Source organism: Pinus tabuliformis, chromosome X (assembly GCF_031772625.1).
Source record: "Pinus tabuliformis cultivar Carrire ecotype Pingquan chromosome X, CPIR1, whole genome shotgun sequence".
NCBI classification, from domain to species: domain Eukaryota; kingdom Viridiplantae; phylum Streptophyta; class Pinopsida; order Pinales; family Pinaceae; genus Pinus; species Pinus tabuliformis.
In genome coordinates, this window is record NC_142308.1 from 1081981997 (window position 1) to 1082003607 (window position 21611).

Below are 21611 nucleotides of genomic sequence, written 5' to 3' on the forward strand. Positions count from 1 at the left end.
ACCCTTCAATACCTCTGCGAAGGAGTACGATTGACCTTCGCGCAACCCTAACCTGCTGTCCAGTTACTTTCGCATTGCTATGACAGCGTATTGTATAGGTTCCCAAGTTATCTTAAGTGTTTTACTTATCTTACTAAACAATCACAATTAGCGCTGTGTAATCTGATATTATTACTTCTATTTATTGATATCTTTGGATTATTACAGACTCTATCTGCCCTGCACACATCGCTGCAGGGGTCTCTGTGCACTCAACTATGGACTTCTACCCTAGGCCTCTGTGCACTCAGCTGCAGAGCCTCTACCTACACTAAGACCTGAAATACTTAGACTTCTCTACCAAGACTCTTCACTCCATTCTTCGCTAAAGACTTCTGACCTATTAGAGCTTACTTACTTTACAAAATAAGGGCAGAAGCCGAGTTCATCTCCTGTTTTGAGGCTACTTTACATGGTGTATGGCTTAAGAGTTTCATTTTCTGGGCTTAGAATTATGGATTCTATCTCTAAGCCATTGAGAATGTATTGTGACAATTCAACTGCTGTTTTTATGGCTAACAACAACAAAAGTGGGAGTCGAAATAAACACATCAACATAAAGTATTTAGCTATAAGGGAACGTGTTAAAGAAAAGAAAGTGGTCATTGAGCACGTCAACACTGAATTGATGATCATTGATCCTTTGACTAAGGGCATGCAACCATTTAAATTCAAGGATCATGTAGTGAATATGGGACTTGGTTCCATTACGTAGTTTCTCATTGTATGGACAATGTTATTTTAATGAAAGTCTTAATTATTGTGATGTTTTCCTCATATTTATGTGCACCTTAATTTGATTTGAGAGAATTCATCTGTGTAGGACCAAGAATAAACATAAGGTTTATTCATTAAGAAATTATTTCCACATAAATTTTAATAGAAATAAATACATAGTAATATATGGAAGATAATACTTGTCATAAGAGGACTTATCGGCATGATTCATGCATCTATTACTTAATACAGATTATCAATGGGTTTTGAGATGAGACATTAGTATTGGAAGTATGGCCCAAGTGGGAGAATGTTAAGCTCCCTCTCCCAACTTCCGCCGAAAATCTGGAAGTCAACTGCAATCATTTCCTTAAATTACGGAAACCAACTGCAATTATTTCCTTCAATTATGGAAACTATCTTCAGTTAATTAATTTCTTGTTGGGAGTTCCTGGAGTGGTCCATTACTCCCTCTATAGTTTTCTACCATGATCTGTGGAACACTTGACACATAGCCAACAAAAGCTTGATGTAAGCTTGGCTATAAATACTTCTGTTTGGTCCCCAAGCTCCAACACTTAATCCCCTTTAGCCTTACACCATCAAATCAGAGTGTGCAGAGCTTGGAAGATTACAAATGCTAGAATTTCATCCTCAGGAGGCCGTGAAATAGCTTTAGCGTTTGCAAAATCTTCAACGTGGGATTTCAATATCCTAAGCGTATTCGTTGTTTAGCAGAAGTGTGGACTCGTTGACTGTTGAAGAGAGTCGCGAAGAGCAGTGCCACATGGATGAAAGTTTTTGAAATCATTGTGGTTGGATGTTGGCCTTGCCTTCCTTTTCTGTCTATTTAAATGCTTGCTAATGATCTTCAACAAATTCTACCAGCCATTATGTTTATATTAGACAGGATGGGATTGTGAGGGATTTCTATATCGCTGTTCCATTTATTTATGGAGTTTTTCATAGTATTTGAAAACAGGCCATACTCCATTGCGCGATAAGACGACCACATGCATTTTTGGGTTTTCTTACTCATATTCAACCCCTCCACATTGCATTCACAGGGTTTGGTAGGCAGTTTCCCCTATTTTCTTGGTGTCGCTCTGGCTCGTGGATTCGGTGGATTTTATTTGCAGAGGTGAAGCAACTATAGGTAGACATCGATCTACTACTAGGTGGACATCAGAGTGTGAATAGCATCAATGACTGGAGGTATGATTTCTTGGGCATTCAAGTTTTCAATTCTTTTACGTGTTTATTCCGCATTATAGAATCGTTATTTTTATGCTTTCACATAGTGCTAGAAGATATGAATGATTGTGCTTCTTGATCTCAAAAAGCATAATCTCGGTCACGAAGTTTCAGATGCAATTCGGGATGAGGCCCGCTCGAGCTTGAATAAGGAGAGCGGTATTGTTTTTGGAGACTCATATGGAGATCCTGGAAACAACAACATTCCCACACTAATAGAGAGCAGTTTCCTTCTTTATGGACGAAATTTCGTGGGAAGCAAACCCACTGGGAGATTCGACAATGAAATTTGTTTTTCCAGATTATTTGGTTGCAGGGCTATTTGCAGACTTTGAATACTTGTTTGGTTGTTGAGTTTTTTTTTTTTTTTATGAAACTGGTGAAAATTATTGATGAATGAGACCACAAACTCAGAAAGCTCGAGTGCAATACTTGCAGAGGAAATGCGTAACAAACTTAGAAACGTCATTTTTAAAACACGGTTTTTCGCTAAATGAAAACAAATTTGAAAAAAGTAAAATGTGGGTTTTTCTCAAAGATGGGTCAGTTATAAAACCCAGGGATGATTCTCTCAAATTTGTAACCAATTGGGAGATATTTGGGGTTCTTTGGAGCCTTACTTGGCAAATTGCGTGAGGAAAAAAATGGTTTTTAATTAATGCATAGAGGTAGTTGCAATCTGATCTGATTTTCCTGATCTACAGGAGGTAGATCCGACAAGGAGATCTTATATGAAGCGTTGTGGTATCTTCTCTCGCCGGGTATCCTGACCTATTGATCGAATTGAGAATCCAAAGTTTGCAGGTGAATTATTATGTCGAAAAGCAACTATATATTAGAATATGCTTAAAATTATCCACTGTAAGCTGCACTCCTATTTTGCATTCAGTTGTGGTAGTTGTAAGATATGGAGTTATGTTTGTTTCTGCTTCTTAACCAATCAATACCCTCACATTTGTATTTGATGGCCTTCATTAGGAAACAATTTTCATGGTAATTTCGTTTTTATTATTACATTGATTTTTGTTACGTTTTGTTGTTGTTGTTGTTAAGTTGTGTTTCTTTAATGTTACATGTTATGTATAATGTTTTTAAAATGCATGTATATGTTTTTGTATTATATTTGTTTTTTTTTTTTTTGTTTTTTGTCATTTTTTTTAGTGAAGTGCTTTTTATATAACATTTGTGTTATAGGTTTTTCTTATGATTGATTATTATTATTATTTATTTATTTATTTATTTTTATTTTTATTATTTTATTTTATTTTATTTATTTTTATGTTTATTTGTGTGTGTGTGTGTGTGTGTATATATATATATATATATATATATATATATATATATATATATATATAGTTTGTACATGTTATTTTCTTTTCCTGTATGTACATTTTTTTTTTAGTTTTGTAAATATTTCATTAATTTATTATTTTTCAAAAAAACAAAAAAAAAATTGCCATGAAAACATGTTGTAAAAAAATAAAATTGATGTGAAATTCATTTAGTGACTAGAGAAAATTGAGAAAATTTTATTGTGATGGTCCACTCAGACACACCTATCGAAGCAAGAAATAAAAATAATAATAAAAATAATAATAAAATAAAAAATAAAAATAAAAATTGTTCTATTTGCTAATTTTTCTGGAAGAGGTATTGATCAATTTGAAGATTAGGCTGGTTATATGTTCATAATAAAAATGCATAGCTTTGTGTACTTAACTGTATGTTCAATATTTTAGCTACATTAACTGTACAATTCTACAGCTGAACCACAATTCTGCAACTATGTTTTTAATTCAATGATCTATTTGTTAACAATGGATTCTAATAAGAAAATCATGATCAAAATTTATTGGTTTTGTCTAATGATGATGTTTTCAAGAATGATGCAGAAATGAAGAAGAACTATGAAGACACTTTATTTGCAAGATCGATTGATGAATTTTTGATTGAGGAAATTGTTTTCTTTTAGAAATTGGATTTATTATCACAATTGTGAAATTGGACTAACTATTTGAAATAAAAAATGGTCATGAACCTGTTAATTATGAAGGAAGCCAATTATGCATGATTGGTTTTCTACGACCAATTTCAAGAGATATGAACCAATTGAATCCATTTCTATCATCCATAAATGCCATCATTTTTCCTCTCCAAACTCACAAGCTATCCAAGCATTTTCGCTAAACATCGTCATCACCATTTTCCTTGGAAAGAGTCGCATTTTTCCTTCACATTTTCCATTTACATTTTCCATTTACATTTTCCATTCACATTTTTCATAATTTCCATTCATAGAGACATTCAACTCGCTTACATGTTGATTTGTCCTTTTGCTTTTCGTTCGCTTGTTTAACCTCTTGTCAGTTTTCTTTCCATTAAATAAACCTTGATCCACTGCAAAATTTTTCATTCATAGTCCTTCCAAAATCATTATTCCATACCCGCGTTAGATGATGGGGGATTCATAATGCCTCCCTTCTAACAAGTCTTGGCATATTGACATCAACAAATTATCTAGGTTCAGGGCTAGAGTCTTTATTAGTACCTTGAGGCTTGTATGCATCAATGACAAGTTCTCTCGTCGAAAATCATGGGAATACATCAATGTCCCTTGATCGTTGGATCTTTCAAGTGGCTTGACATCAACTCATCTATTCACACTTTGCAAGATGTACTTAGGTACCTTGGCACTCATTGACATTAATGGTGAGTTTGCCTCGCATTGGTTAACGACATTCATCAATGGTTGGTAATCCAATGACTTCTCTTCATGCTCGACAACAACACATTTATTCACATGATTTGAATTGTACCATCGGGTTTTGTAGTAGGTGAAGACTATATCATTTCAGCATTTTGCAGCAAATACAATAGATTTAGTAGCAAAAATAAAGAATCCACTTTCACCACCTCATCCACCATTTATGCAACCAAGAAGCAGATGAAATTCTACATTCTATTCCATGATCCAGCAGTAGCTACAACTTCTCTACATATGCACAGTTTGTCCACTTCCTAGGTAAGTAAAGGTATGTTCTTTTCTAGCTTTTAATCATAGAATTCCTTGAATACTAAAATTATAATTTTTGGAAAATACTTCACCATATTTCCTTTCTCATTTGAAAAAAACTGTAAACACCTTTAGTTGGGGGGAAGGGACATCCATTTATTATCACATCCATATCACTTCATTTCATCCTAACATACTCGTCCTAATCAATTATGATTGCATTATGGTTCAAAAGTTATGTGATTTGCAAATAAATTCCTAAATGATGAGCATATTATATGGCTGATTTATGCATTCTTAAACATGTTCAATGAATCTTGCTGCAACAAAAAGAAACAAGGTACTCAAACACAAGAGCCAATACCAATTAAGATTTTGTTGTCACACAAGAACCAACCAAACATGTTGCAATTCAATGTATGACAAGGAATACTTTGCAAAAAGAAATAAAATTGTCAAATACTATCAAATGCAAAGTTTAAGGACACATGATATAAGCCAAGCTCTTTCAAAAGAAAATCATGATTAAGCAATGCAGTGGATTGCATGAGGACATGTAATAATGCCAGTTGGGGGGAATGTAGAGTCTCCAAAATTTATTCAAAATATCATCCACTTTCACCTTTATCACCACCATTTCACTCACATGTCACAACTCCATGACCATATAACCTTTCATTAGCCTCCATTTTCATAATTATATGGGTTACCTTTGTGTTTTCCAAAAGTTAATGATTTATAGTATTATAAGTGAATTAAATGGTTAAAACTTAGAAAAATGACATATACTTGCTAATACTTAAAAGTGGCTTGAGTTTCATGACATGTGTAGGTCATTTGGAAGCTTCCAAGGCACCCTTATGTGGCCTCCAATGCTCAAATTCGAATTATCTTCAAGATATGGAAGAAGATTTGGATAAAGGTCAAAGAGGATATGTGTCTCATCATTACCTATTTGAGTTGTAACTCTATGAGATTTTCTAGGGATCTAGGGAGAGAATAATGGACCTCCATTAATGAGGTAGCTTCTTATGTTTTTGTATAAATAGGAGAGCCTTCTCCTTTGAAAGGCATGTGTAAAGTTGGGGAAATGCTCATGTTTTGAATATAGAATTTGGATTTGGCACCATGCTCATGAGTGATGTTCACCTTGATTTGGTTATGCTTGTATTTGGAGCCTCTCAACTTTCCATCTCTTATGCCTTTGGATTGGCCACCTATAATGTTTGAGATTTATTGTCTTTCATAGATTAAGATTTATTGCTTTCATATATTTTCTTGTGTGAGAGGTTAAGAGTGATTGTTTTATTTTCTTTCATATATTTTTCTGTGTGATAGGTTAAGAGTGATTATTTTTATTTGATTTCTACCTAGAGGTTAAGAGTGATTGTTTTTATTTGCTTTCTACCTAGAAGTTAAGAGCAATTGTTTTTATTTTCTTTCATATCTTTTCCTATGTGAGAGGTTAAGAATGATTGTTTTTGCTTTCATTTATGAAAGAGTGGTGTGCTTTTCAATTCCTTCAAGATTGAAAGATTAAGATTTCAATTTCGCACGCTGTACTATAATTTCTTTTGAGTTGATTATTGAGTTAGAATAGGATAATTTGGTTTGCCATTATTTGGTTTCGTAGTTGGATTGATCTAAATTGAAAGATAATTTCTAGCATATACAGTGCACGCATGCTTTGGAAGTTTTACGAAACCCTTGGGTTGAAAATTAAATGATAGGTAATTAATTTACCTCAACATTGAACTTCCATCACCACCTATTAGCGAAGAGAACAATCTATAAAGGGTATTTGTGGTGAGCAGTGAAACCAAAACCAAGTTAAGATGCAGTTGTTGTCTGATGGGGAACGACTAGTCTCATCCATCTCCGAGGTTAATATGGTTAGAGGCATCCATAACTTGGAATTCAAATTCCAATGGGTGAAATTAACAAAATGGGTGACTCTAAAATGCTTGTCTCTTGCAAGTGAAAGTCCAAGGGATATATCCTTAAACCTTAAGAAGCTATGCCATGAGTGGTGGTGAATAGGGAGTCTTAAGATATTAATTTCTTAGGATTTAGTGAAAGGTGAGGTCAAAAGCAAAATTCATAGAGGGGTAAGACTGACAAAAGAGACATATGGCATACTTCTAGCTCTGTCAACTTTTGGAAAGCTAGTTAAACACCTTTAGAGGTTTATATTCTTTTTTTTTGCTAGTGCAAGAGACGATCCTTTCATTAAATCAAAACTTATTTACATATTTACACACCCCCATGAACAAGAGTGTGCCCCAAACCATGGTGAAGTCAACCAATCATGGGGAGAAAAAAATCAACCAAGACCAAAGGATTACAAACTCGGGAAAAGAGCCACCTAAAGTGCTCAGTTAAAATTAAACCGGCCTGGTTCTCGTAACAAAAAACTAAAAAAGCAAAACATTAAAATAACCCGACGGTCCGCCTTAAACACTAAGGCCCCACAAACATGCACGATGAAAAGTGACCATAGATCTTCATCGGCAGATCCAACGGCGGAGATGGATATCGCGGAACCGTAATTGTCGCCATTTAGCGTGCGATCACGACGGTTTTTCAAACCGTCCTGCTGCCACGCGTCCATCAGTGATTGTGATCGCTGCGAAGAGGAAGATACCACATACCATGCGCGGGGCTAGCGAAAACCACCGGGGAAACTGGAAAATGGAAAGTCGGGGGCGTCAAGAGGCCTCTACTCCCATCCACACGCCAATCCAGATTGCCAGAGATAATGAGAGAAGAGGCCTTGGATGGTCTATCTGAAACCCTGAAAGAAGAGCTACCCGCTTTGTCGTCACAGAGGCTTTGCGTGAACTTGCTTCTATGACCAATAGACCACCAAAGCATGCTAAACCCTGTAAAACTTAAAGAGTCCTTCTGCTTATGCCACCTCTAGGTTGTCAGTATTACCTTCCAGGGTCCTGCTTTCGAACATCAACCTATCTTCTTCGGATTGATCATGGCATTTCTCCTTAAGAACCAAACCAGTTAGCTCTTGCCAATTTGTTGCAAACTTTTCTTCTACGCAATTCACTCCTTGATTGGCCAGGAGGTCCGCCAGCTTGTTGGATGTCCTTCGAATATGTTTGAAGGTGATGGCACAAAGGCCTTGAAGGTAGTTGTGGATCCTTTGAAATATTTGATTGAGCCTCCATTTCTTAGAGACTTTTTCCGGAGCAGTACCCCAACTTATCTTCTTGACTGAGTTTATGATTAACTCAGAATCCACTTCCACAATCACATTGTGTCGATTATCTAGAAGCAAGTATTCTAAACAATGTTCCATAGCCATAATTTCTGCCACATTTTTGGTGGCTTTTCCAAGATGGCCGTGGAAAATAAACAAGATATTCCCTTTTTCATCCCTAAGAACTCCGCCATGACTCGAAGAACTTGGGTTGCCCTTTGAGGCTCCATCAATGTTGAACTTTAAAAATCCTTTGGGAGGAGGCTGCCAAAATTCAAGCTCTGAGTCTTTGAAAAGATTCTTCCCTCCCAGGCTTTGAGGAATCAACCTTTGTAGACCAAGCTGGCAGAGAATCCTCCACTCAGAAGCCGAGGGAGGATTCACAGGAAGATTCCGGACAATGGAGCTTACAGTCTCCTGTAGTTGTTTTAGGATCTGATTATGAAGGTACAGGGGCGGTTTTTTCTCCTCCTTGAATATCCTGTTATTCCTTTCTTTCCAAGTGTTCCAGATTATGAAGCCTGGAGTTAGAGCCCAGGCAATGCTAAGAACTTCGTTATTTGTGAAATTGCTTCTCCAATTGTTCAGGGTGTTGGTGATGCTTCCAAGGTCTCTGTCCGACTGCTGGAATATGGAGGCAAAAGAATCCCACAGCTTGGAGGGAAAGGAGCAGTTGTTGAGGATATGCTCCATTGTTTCCTCTTGCATTTCACAAAGCTGGCATCTGGAGGGCCCCAGAATACCTCTTTTCCTAATATTGTCCCAGGTCAAAATTTTCCTGTGTTGCACCAGCCATGTGAAGAGTTTAATTTTCATCCACCCTTGTTGTTTCCAAAGTCTTTGCCAAGCTTTATCCGGAGCCTGGGAAGCCAAACCAAGGAGAATTGTTTTTGCCTCCTTAAGATTGTAGGCACCCTCATTTTTATTGCACCATATTAGCTGGTCATTCCCTTCAGAAGCTAAAATTTTCCTTCTCTCTAACTCTTGCAATATAACATCATCTTTTTCTTTTAAGGGGTTGTCATCTCTAATATCTAAATTCCTCCATTGTCTCCACTTTCCTGCATTATTGGTTCAATCCCAAAAATCCTTAACTTTGATTAATCCTTTAGCGTCTGTCTCTGCCTTCAGTTCCTTTAGTTATTCTTTTAATAGAATGGGTTCCTGTTGCCATATGTCCTCCCAAAACAGAGCTAAGTTTCCTTCTCTAATTTCCCAGAAGCCATTCTATCGAACTAGTCATCTATTGTCCCAGGCCTTGTTCCATATGTGTGATCCCTTGATATTACCATCCATTCTTATGTGATCCTCACTAGGCCATGAACTGGCATATTTTTATTTCCAGATTGTAGCCCATTTAGCCTTTGGTTCTTTTAGCCAGCGCCACCATAATTTAGCCCCTAAAGCTTTGCTTAGAATTTTAGGATCATCTAATCCTAGTCCTCCATAATTTCTGGGTATGCATATTTTTTCCCAAGCTGCCAAAGACCATTTTCTCTTTGCTTCCCCCTTTCCCCAGAGGAAGTTTCTTTGAATGCTTTTGATAAGCTGCAAAACTCCTTTGGGAGCTGGGAGAATCGAAAGCATAAAAGCTGGGATTGCTTGTAGAACAACCTTTGTGAGAACTAGTTTGCTTGCCAGGTTTAAGGATCTAAACGTCCATTTTCTGATATTGTCTTACATTTTGTTAATAATTGGCTCCCAGATGCTTTTGTGTAGTGGCTTAGAAGTAAGGGGTATCCCCAAAAATTTAGAGGGAAGAGAATCTCTTTGAAAGCCCAGAATTCTGGCAATCTTCTTTTGAATGGAAATATTAGTATTAAAGAAAAGATCTTGGATTTGGTGAGATTAACTTCCATACCTGAAGCCTTGGCAAATTCATTTAGAATCTGTTTGAATGCATGAGCTTATTTGACGGTAGGGATTCCTTGCAGCATCATGTCATCCACAAATTGTTGATGCGTCCACGCCTGGCCCCTGTCAGTAAGTTGGAGACCTTTGATATTTCCAACTTCTTTGGCATGATTGATAGATCGACCTAGTCCTTCCATCATAAGGATGAAAAGGAAAGGAGAGAGTGGGTCCCCTTGTCTAAGGCCTCTTGAGGGAAGAAATGTTTCAGAGGGAGAGCCATTGACCAGAATAGAGAAACTTGAGGAAGTAACCAGGGCCATGATCCATCTTACCCAGTTGTGATCAAACCCAAAGGCAATAAGCATTTTCCTGATATAGTTCCAACTTAGTTTATCATAGGCTTTAGCAATGTCCAATTGCATGATCATACCAGCCTTTCGGTTGATAGTCAGAGAATGAACCACCTCGTGAGCTTGAATAATATTGTTGAGAATTTTCCTTCCTTCCACATAACCGGCTTGTTCCACAAAAACCAGAGATGGAAGGAGAGGTTTTAGTTTGTTGGCCACCACTTTTGATATTATCTTGTAGACCACGTTACATAAATCTATTGGCCTAAACTTGTCCGGAGTCTGAGCAGTCTCCTGCTTGGGGATAAGAGCAATGAAATAAGTGTTCAGAGCTTTTAGAATAGTTTTATTCATCCTGGAGTCTTCTACCATATTTAAAATATCCTTTTTAACAATGCTCCAGCAGGCTTTGAAGAAAATCAACATTGAAACCATCTGATCCCGGTGCTTTACCATTTTGCATCTCTTTGAGCACCTCGCTGACTTCCTCTTTGGTTACTGGCTTTCTGAGGTTGAAATTGTCCTCATTGGACACCAGCCTAGGAATGTGTCTTGTGAAATTTCTGATGGAGTTCTCTCTGTTATAACAAGTTTCTTTGGCCATGCCTTGAAAGTGCTTGACCAAAGATTTTTCAATTTCAGCATGAGAGTTGTGAAGACTACCTTCCTAATCCTTGATTACTGAAATTCTGTTATGAACTCTGTTCGCCATTGTGGATCTGTGGAAGAAGCTAGTATTTCTTTCTCCCTCTTTGAGCCATTGAACCCTCGATTTTTGCCTCCAAAATATTTCCTCTTGTTTGCACAATTCCTCCCATTCTTGCTGGTATTTGGTGACCTGCTCATTCCTGATTTCATCAAATCCATCTGTGATAAGGGCTTGGTTGAGTTCCTGCAATTTTCCTTCTACTACTTTTTTGGCTGCAAAAATGTTACCATGTTCCTTCTTGTTCCATTCCTTGAACTTAAGCTGAATGTTTTTTAGTCTTTTTTGAAGAAGGAACATATTGGTGCCTTGGATATTCAAATATTCTGCCCACCATTTAGCAATATTGCTATTGAAATCTGGATGAGAGAGCCAGATGTTTTCAAAGCGAAAAGGTCTATTTCTTGGAGTACCAATACTCTATACCTCCAGATAAATCGGCCAATGGTTAGATCCTCCAAAGGGTAGGATTCTTGCTGAGATTTCCTGATTATTGAGCGTAAGATCCTTAGATATTATGAATCTGTCCAGTTTTGAAGCCACTTGAGACTCTCCTCCTCTTTTGTTGTTCCAAGTAAAAATTCCATTACTGGTTGTAGTGTCCACTAGCTTCATGATGTCTGTGAAATACTGAAACTGAAGAGAGTCTTGACTTTGAATTATAGTTCCACCTTTTTTCTCTAAAAGCGATTTAATCATATTAAAATCTCCTCCCAGTATCCAAGGCTTACCTGCATGTCTATTCCTTAGCTCTTCCAGAGAATCAAGAAACTTTTGTTTTCCTTCCAATCTTTGGGGTCCATACACATTGGTAATTAGATAAGTTTCCTTATCTCTGATAGGCTGGATGACCACCGAGAGATAATATCGAGATGCTTCAGCATCTAAAATTTCTATTTTCTTAGGATTCCAAAGGGTGAGAATACCTCCTGTTGTATTCTCCGCTTTGACTTCCAGAAACTCATAGTTATTGAGCCACTTACTGTGAATCTCTTTTAATTTATGAATGGAACATTTGGTTTCCTGAACGAAGATCACATCCGGAGCTATTTGTTTCATTTTGTTACTAATTAGTCTTTGTTTCCTTTTACTGCCAAGACCTCTAATATTCCAAGAAGTAAACTTCATTATTAAAGATTAGTGAAGGAGTAGCTGGTTAGATCTTTCATCTTACCTGAGTCTATCATTAGCTTTCCACATTCCATTAATAGTTCGTTCTACTTTTTCCTACCTCTTCTTTTTCCTGGGTTTCTGGGTGCTAATATAGGTATGGGTCTTACCGTTTTTACCCCCTCATTACTCTGCTTTTCCTTGTTCCTTTGCCTCTCTGGTCCTTTGTTTTGGGTTTTCCATAAATATAGCTGCTGGACTTTATTTAACTCCTCTGGAGGTAAAGAGTCTATCCCTTCTTTAGTTCCTTGAATCAAGAAATCTTCCAAGTCAAGATTCTCTTTCTCAAGAATTTCTTGTAGTTCTTGGTCTTCTGTTTCCATCTCACTAGGGGTCATCTCCTAATCCATTTCTGTTTCAGCATCACTCACCATCGCTTCTGTCTACATAATCTTATTTGATGTTTGTTCCTTGTCCTCTACTTTCTTTTCTTCCATTAATTCTTCCCCTTTCGTCTGGTCTGCTGTGTTATCTTCTTCTTCCACTTCCATGACTCAGAACATGTTATGGCTGCTTTGTTTTCCTTCAGATTTCTGTGCTTTTGTTCCCTTCTTGTTTCCTTTCCCTTTATATGCCATTTTGTGAAAGCCTTCAGAGTCTTTCATAGCATTAGATTTACTCTTATTCTCTATTTTGGTGAGAGGGCAATCCTTGAACAGGTGTCCATGTTCATGACATTTGCGGCACTTGAACGGAATATGTTTGTAGTCTATGGTTTGAACCCATTCTTCATCATGAACTTCCAAGATTATCTCATTTGGAAGAGCTCCAGAGAGATCCATCTCCACACAAATCCGAGCAAAGGAAGTATACTTTCCCCTCCTAGTGGCTTCAGAAGCTTTAACAAACCGACCTAGCTTATTTCCTATGGCTGTTAATGATTCTGTTTGCCAATAATCAAGTGGAAGAGAATAGAGCCTTACCCAAACTGGGACTGAAGTAAAGGTCTCACGTTTAGGGACAAAATTCATGATCCAAGGTCACATATAGAGACCTACAACAGCAAAGAAGTATGGCCCTCCTTCAAAAACTCTGTCCTTGTCTTCGATATTCGCAAAAACCACGGTAAAGAATCCCTTTGAACCTAGGTGTAGGTCAATGTTTCCTTTTGGTTTCTAGTGGTATCTTATCCACATTTGTAAGGCTTTTTCAGTGGGCCATAAACCCATGAATTTGTAGATGATTGCATAGGTTTGCATATATTCCCTGTGCTCCTGCAGAGCAGGCTCATTTAACATGACTCTGGGAGTTACTGTAGCTTTGGGCTTACATGGGCCCATCTGTGCTTTGATTTGTGTTCCCTGTTCCTTGTCTTCTTCCTCATTCTCTTTAATAGTACTTTTCTCCTTGGATTCCTGTCCATTTTTTTCCTCTTCACTGTTCTTATTCCTTCCCATTGAAGGTCCTCTGTAATTTTCCATGGGTTTTTTCCTTTGCTGATCACGACTTGCTTGAAGGAGGGAGTGGAGCTCCCTCCTCTGCGCCCCTCCATGGAACACTGCCTCTGCAGCAACTCTAAAACCCTGTAAATTTTTCCGGCCCTCGCTCCCGACGTCACCGTTCTTGCGCCTTCGCTCTCCACTATCAACTAACCTCCTTTAGAGGCTTATATTCATTCATCACACAAACATATAATTGTATAGTAGCACAAGGATGATCAAAATTTGACCACACACATTATGATTCCATTGAATCAACTGATTCCTCCATTTAATACCATTATTTTCAAGTAATATAAAAAGAGAACATAAAGTATAGGTCATCACATTATTCTCGATCTAGCAATTATCAACACCGCCTAGGTGGTCGTTCATATTATATTGTACAAGTTGTCTATAAATCTTGGATAGGGAAACAACTCCAAGGCTCAAATATCCAAGGTAGGTAATAATGCATGGAGAGTCATAGATATTCTAGCAAAGGAACTATAAGTTCTTTGAGTACATGTCTCATTGTTTTCTTTAGAAATACCAGTCAAGAAAATAAAAGGAAGTAATGCACACAATTAACATCTCAACCATAAACACAATATTAAACAACATTATCCAATCACCCATTAGAACCATAAACATATAGGATAGATGCAAATCATAGATATGGGAGAAATCCTCATAGTTCAAACATATAATCTAAATTCATAAACACATAAGACAACTAGTTAGTTGTTAGCATAACAATGAGTATTAGGTATTCATTCATGAACCTATGGGATTATGCATCGATATTAAGCATATCAAGGAATATCATAGTCCATAGTCCAATATGGATGAACACTTATACTTATATGAGTATGTGTTGGCTGCATGGGGCCTAACCCAGGTTCAGCGTTAGTTAGCCAAACAAATCCCTACATCACTGGCCCTTTTGGCATCAGCCCGTGCAGCACAGACCGAAGTCTCGCCCGAAGCAGTATGGGGGGATGCTGGGACCAATTTTCTGCACCCTGAAATGGTCGTGATGTCGGTTTATACCCTCTATTCCTGCTTTCACGTAGGTCTCTAAGTTCTAGGGCTCTGTCAGTCTAACCCTTTATTTCGCCCTTCAGTACCTCTGCGAAGGAGTATGATTGACCTTTGCGCAACCCTAACCTGTGGTCCAGGTATTTTCGTGTTGCTATGACAATGTATTGTATAGGTTCCAAAGTTATCTTAAGTGTTTTACTTATCTTACTAAACAATCACAGTTAGCGTCACGTAATTTGATATTCTTACTTGCGTCCAAATACCCAATATAATCACATATATTTGCGCATCACAAAAACATTGTAAATTAAACCCATACGCAATATAACAAGATGCATTAACATGAAATAAATACATAGAATTTGTAGAATACTTATCTTTATTGATATCTTCATATTATTACAGACTCTATCTGCCTTGCGCACACAACTGCAAGGGTCCGCGCACTCAGCTACGGACTTCTACCCTAGGCCTCTGCGCATTCAGTTGCAAAGCCTCTACCTATGTTAAGACTCGAAATACTTAGACTTCTCTACCAAGAATCTTCACTCCATTATTCGCTAAAGACTTCTGACCTCTTAGAGCGAGCTAACTTAGCTCTTTTTATACAATCCCATGGTCTGCGGACCATGGGTAAATATTTATAGCCGAATTTACACTTTACAAAATAAGGGCAGACAACCCTTTATGACTCTTGACACCTTCGTGCTCCACAACCACAAAATGTGGAGACTTTACAACTTTATTACAAAATTTGACCCAAAGCATGGGCTTTTAGCTCCAAAACTATCCTTGGGGGATCCCGTTCCCAACAGGCCCCCAACACAAACATCGTGACTTGCCCTTGAGTCACTCTGCAGGTGCAAAGATCTTGGCACGAAGAACTCTCAGCTCGACCTGTATGACTACAACTTTGGCAGTGCACTGTGCAGTTGCCTACTTCGCTTCTTCAACCATCTTCTTGGTTACTGCTCCTTCGCACAGCTCCCAAACCTGGGTAGTGTAGTTTATAGTCCCGCGCCTCCTTTTAGCTTCTTGGAGTGCTAAGACTGTGCTACCCTCATAGAGTCACATGGTCGGACCATCAGTGTATGGATTCAATCAATTTCCATTCACCTTTCTGGGAAGCGATCTCCATTCAATTTAACCAACTGAACCGCTCCACCGTCAGTAATTGTTAGGTCCCTATACTACTAGTGTAATCCCTTATTGTTATTAGTACAACTCCCTTATTATATTTTTGTGCCCATGTAGCCCCCATATTGTTATTATTATGCCCCATGGAAGCCCACTATTGTTATTATTGTGCCCTTAGATTATTATTGTTATGTCAACTTTGATTATATTATGACTCCTTAGACTCCTATATATAGAAAGGAGGTCTTGTCATTTGTATCATCTAAGAATTGTTCATTTGTGTAATGTAAAGGAGGTTTCCCCCTTGAAGAGGCTTATTTCTAAGGCATTGATCTATCTTTTCTATCTTTTTGTGAGCTGGTTTCATAACATTTGGTTTCAGAGCTTTGGATTCTAGGGTTTCACTGCTCCAAACAAGTCATTGTGGTGTTTTCACTATAACTATTTTTCTGCGCCGTTTCAGAAGCACAAAAAAACCCATTTGAGCAAAAATTGTACTGAAGCTCGTGTCCAAATTTCAGATCTTGTCTCGCTATATTTTCAGAGATATAATCTGAGGAAGTTAGGGTTTGTGCAGATCCCTGAATTACATTCCAAACATGTGACCTTGGGAAAATCATCATAGCTTTCGCTCTGAGAATCTGATTGACTTTTCATCAGAAGTTAAAGAAAGAGGACAGACTGCAGTTTTTTGGGTATCATTTTTAGAACCTAAGGTTGAAACAGTGACCTGAAACATTTCGTACAAGGTCGCTCTACTGAACCAGTCTATAGTTAGGTCATCGCAGGAGATTGGGAACAAATCTTTCTTCAGGAATCCAATTGCACTCAAAGTTGTAGAGTTAGAAAGAGGACTCAGAGGACTATTACAGTTCAAAATTTTAGAACATGAAGATCTGAAAATATATAGTTACAGTCGCTTCAAGATCGAGCTCCTAAAATCAAGAAAAAGCGAGATGAGGAAGTTTGGTGGCAAGGATCCGGTAAATTGGATACTACAGATTTAGAAATATTTTGATCTACATGGTGTACCACTATTACAAAAGGTAAATGTTGCATCTAATTATTTAGAACCGAATCAATTTTTATGGTATAAAGGGCTTTGTTCTCATAAACCACTTGTCACGTGGTCAATTTTCACGGAGGAAATGATAGCACATTATGAGGATGCGAAGAGAAACACCTTCTTTAGCCAATTGATAAATCTCAAACAAAAGGGTTCATTGGAAGAGCACATTGAGGACTTTCAAAAATTGAATATAAGGGTAAATGATATTCCAGAGAAGCAAAGGATTGATGTATTCATAGGTACTTTAAAGCATAACATTCAACATGAGGTTCGTCTTTGGGAACCTGATTCATTGGAGAAGGCATTCAGGTGGGCAAGAAAAATTGAAAGAAAAATTATGGAAACAAGGAATCCCACCACTCACGACTATAATTATGGAAGTGTTTTTTCTCCTAGACTTCCACAACCTACAATGTTTACATCACAACAATTGGAAGAAAAAAAAGAAAAAGAGTTTTTTTTATAATTGTAATAGAAAATGCACTAAAGGTCATAAGTGTGCTGAGAAGAAATTATTTTACATAGATTACGAAGAGGAGGAAGAAAAGGATCAAGAAACATCAAAAGAGGAGGATATACAACAAGAACCTGACAGATATGAAATCAATCAATTTCAGAGTATCTCATCAAGTGGAAGAACTTACTCGCTGAAGATTCCACATGGGAGGACAAGAATTTTGTATAGAAGCGCCAAGAAATACTCAAGCATTGAGGACAACACTTTTTGAAGGAGAGGGGCATGTTAGGTCCCTATACTACCAGTGTAACCCTTTATTGTTATTAGTACAACCCCCTTATTATATTGTTGTGCCCATGTAGTCCCCATATTGTTATTATTGTGCCCCATAGAAGCCCACTATTGCTATTATTGTGCCCTTATATTATTATTGTTATGTCGTCTCTTATTATATTATGACCCCTTAGACTCCTATAAATAGAAAGGAGGTCATGTCATTTGTGTCATCTAAGAATTGTTCATTTGTGTAATGTAAAGGAGGTTGCCCCCTTGAAGAGGTTTATTTCTAAGGCGTTGATCTATCTTTTCTATCTTTTTGTGAGCTGGTTTCCTAACAGTAATCTCCTTAATGACATAGGGCCCTAACCAATGTATTCTGAAATTCCCTGGAAATCTATCAAACTTACTGTTATATAATAAAACCAGATCATTTACCTTAAAGGTGCACAACTTAATGTGCCAATCATGCCATGCTTTTTCGCGCTGCTTTTGGACCTGTTGGTGGAATCTAACTAGAAATATCTCTTCCTCAAGCTTAGCCATTTGCGTGAGCCTCTCTTCCAGGGCTCCCCGATCCATCATATCCGTGAGTACTGCTATGCGTAGACTAGGCACAATTTATTCCAGGGGCATCACTGCTTCAACACCATATACAAGCCTAAAGGGTGTCTGTCCAGTCAACTTCTTGCATGTCATCCGATAGGCCCATAGTACTTGTTAAGGGATAAATTCCCCTAGGGTCTTGGGTTGATACCCTAGCAGATTAGAGGTTATTTACAAAGAGAAACACACATTCCATACAACCATGATGCGAATATAAACAAACTATACAAAAAAGGGGTGCACCTGGGGTTCCTTCTTTTGAGAAGATCCAGTTAGGGTCCAAACCCTCTTGGAGTTCATTTTAGTCCTTCAACCTGCAAAATAAACAATTCCAGAAAGTATAGCAGTATATTGACCAAGCATCATAAAGAAATAATCTTCATAACATAAGGAAAGGTAGTTAGTTATACAATTAAAAACAACCATTCACATATGAATTATAACATTGACATCATGAACATGAAGAAGATTTATATCAGGAACAAGACAAGTGTTTCTTTTATTATAAATAACTAAAGTACAGAAAGGAATGATTTCACCTGATTCATCCTTTCGCAGGCTCCAAGCGGAACCGTCCTCCGGATTCGTCTAGTCTCAAGCCTTCAACAAACTCCTTCCATGACTTACTCCATGATCTCTCAAGTAGTAGAAAGACATCATCACACAAGGAAACAAGGGTTTCCTATAAATGGGGGAAGTGCTGGAAGCACAAGGATCTTCAGACCTGGTCAGGGAAAATCTCAGCAGAGTGATCTTTCTCTCTATTCTCTCCTCCCTTAGGCCTTCCCATTGAAGCCTTTTATACTTCTCCCAAAGTAGTTTTTTAGTTGGGAATTCGTTGGGAACAGTTGGGCCACGAGCACTAATAGGTAATCAGTAGGTAAAACCCGCGATATCCACCCGAAATTAAGGAGTTTTAATTTTTTTAAAGTGTTTTAAGACATATACGCGGGTTGGGTATACACAGACCCATGTATACACACGTTTAGCTTAGGGAAATGTCGCGTATAGGGAGTAAAACATTGTTTTTTGAATATTTGGACCAGGTCTCGAAGGAGGGGTTGCCCTAGGCCATGAGTGCATCATTACAAACATCAAGAGTGAGATTTGGAGCTATAATAGTACTGCAGGTATGTGCAGGTCCCAATCACTTCGCTTAGCATTGCAAACCTTTGTCAACGCATTTTCCAGCACCTTATTGAATGCTTCCGCCGTCCCATTTGCCTATGGGTGATAAGGCATGCTTTTTTGGTGATATACCTGAAATTCCTCTGTTAGCGTGCTGATTGTCTCATTTAGAAAGTGTGTATCACAATCACTCATCAAAATATTTGGACACCCAAATCATGTCAGTACATGCTCAAAGAGGAACTTCGCAGTAGTTGTGCCTATGCAATCCTTCACAGGTTGTGCCTCTACCCATCGAGTCAAATACTCAGTCGCGGTGATAATGTACCACGCTCTCGTCTTTTTCCCTTGGGGTTGAATGGGTCCCACAAAATCTATCGCCAATTTCTCAAAGGGTTTTAACGTCATCTGTGGATTTAGAGGTAGCTCATCCCTCCGCAATGGCATGCCCGTCCTTTGACACACATTACACGCCTTGTAGTAAGATTTTGAATCCTGATAGATGTTTGACCACCAAAACCCTACACGTAGAATCTTCTGTGCAATCGCTCGCCCTACATAATGACCTCCTGTGGTGCCCCCATGAGCGTCTGCGAGGATACTGCTCCTTTCAAAATTTGGTACATATTGTTGCAATATTTCATCAGACCCCATTTTGTACATATGCCCGACAATGACAGAAAAGTCTGCCGCGCACACCACTAACTCCTTCTTCTATTGGACGGTGTAACCTTCTAGGGTAGTTCCTGTCATTCGGACGTGTATGATGTATTCAAAATGACCATCCACGATGTGCATCGCAAATAGTTGTGCGTCAGGAAAATCATCCTCCAAGTTAGTGGGATCTTCACCCGTTTCAATGCGCCACATATGGTCTGGCCCCACATTCAGTCGTCAAAGCTTTACAATAAATTCAAAATTATACTCCTGGAACAATAACAACCACTTGCAGATTCTCCCCCCCAACGCAGGCTTATTGACTAGGTATTTCAACGTGGAATGACCTGTATACATCTTAAAATGTCCACCTAGAAAATAGTGTCTAAACTTCTGGAGTGAGTATACCATGGCTAACCCTTCGCGCTTGGTGGTGAAATAGTTCTTCTCAGCCTTGCATAACCTTCTACGTGTGAACGCTATAGGATGGTCCAATTCTCTTCCGCTAGCCTGTGTTAGTACTGCTCCAAGCGCTATACATGACACGTCAACATGTACGTGAAACTCCTTCTTCCAATCCGGGAAAAATAAAATTAGTGTAGTGACCATATTTTCTTTCAATACATCCAAGCTTTTCTTACAGTCCTCGTTCCAACAGAACGTTGCATCCTTTTTCAACAACTTCTCCATGGGAGCGGTGATTTGGCATAGCCCTTGATAAACTTCTTATAATACCTAGTATGCCCTAAGGTTGCGCGAAACTGTTTCACACTCCTCATTGCATCCAAGTTAAGTATCACCACAATCTTCATGGGATCTACCATTAGTCCCTGCCTACAAACCACATGACCTAGCGGAGTCCCAAAAGGAACACAAACTAGACATTTCTTCAAATTGAGCGCAATCTGGTACCTTTGACAAGTATCTAGGATCATGCACAAACTTGCGACATGGTGTTCAAACAACCCAAACACAGTCCATTCATCAAAGTACACCTCCATAAACTTATGAATAAATTCCTTGAACACTGCAATGACTACGCACAAAAAAATCGCAGGTGCATTCTTCAATCCGAAAGGCATTACAGTGTATTGAAAACATCCCCACTCAGTCACGAAGGTCGTCTTGCTTCTATCCTCTGGCGCGATTTTGATCTAATGGTACCTAGAGAACCCATCAGTGAAGGAGTACACTTCCTAGCCACCTATGTTATCCAATACCTCATTAGTGAACGAAGTTGGGAAAGGATCATGTACACAAGTGTCATTCAACTTCCTGAGATTTACACATATCCTTATTTCATCCTTATGCTTCTTTTCCTGTACCACCATTAGGCTTACCCAATCATATTATTCTATGGGCTTAATGATGTCTACCACAAGAATCTTATCTAGCTCTGGGCGGACCTTCTCCTTATACTTGGGGTTGAGGCGGTAAGGTCTTTTCTTAACCGGCTTCATGTCGGGTTTTAACATGATCTTCATAATGCTTAGGTCTCCTAT